This window comes from Penaeus monodon, chromosome 22 (assembly GCF_015228065.2).
Source record: "Penaeus monodon isolate SGIC_2016 chromosome 22, NSTDA_Pmon_1, whole genome shotgun sequence".
Taxonomy (NCBI): Eukaryota; Metazoa; Arthropoda; class Malacostraca; order Decapoda; family Penaeidae; genus Penaeus; species Penaeus monodon.
Genome location: NC_051407.1, coordinates 40,915,282 through 40,915,821, shown reverse-complemented (window position 1 = coordinate 40,915,821; position 540 = coordinate 40,915,282).

The window sequence follows — 540 nt, the reverse complement described above, 5'->3', positions numbered from 1 at the left end:
AGCTTTATATAATGTATTTGCATTCTGCATTGCCTTTTTAATCAATCGCTTGGATGTGAGGGTGACAGATATACAAGAAAGGACAATACCATTCACCAACTTCTCGAATTATCCACAGCAAGTGAATGGGCAGCTTTGATACTTCAGCGCAGAGACCATGTTCAAAATAATTCCTGCTGCAAAAAAAGTTGCCGTGTATATATTCTGTTAGCTCAAAATGTAGAGGCCTCGGGGATGCGCACATAACGCATCATTGCCCGTCCTTGACAAAAGTTGGCTTTATGGGGTTAAGGGGTGTCGGTTCCCCTTTCCATAGGGTAAGCCTCTGCTTGCGAGCTTATTTTAATAAGTTGCCTTGGGCCTCGAAATGCCAAACGAATATAATTTAAAATGGCAAATAATGGTAACAATAAATGAAACTCATGATGAAAATATATAGGTTTAATCACTTTCCACAAACTATACAACAAAGCGAATACAAATAAATGAGGAAACTACAACATTCACACTGTAACGAGACAGAAAATTTGTAAAGTGATG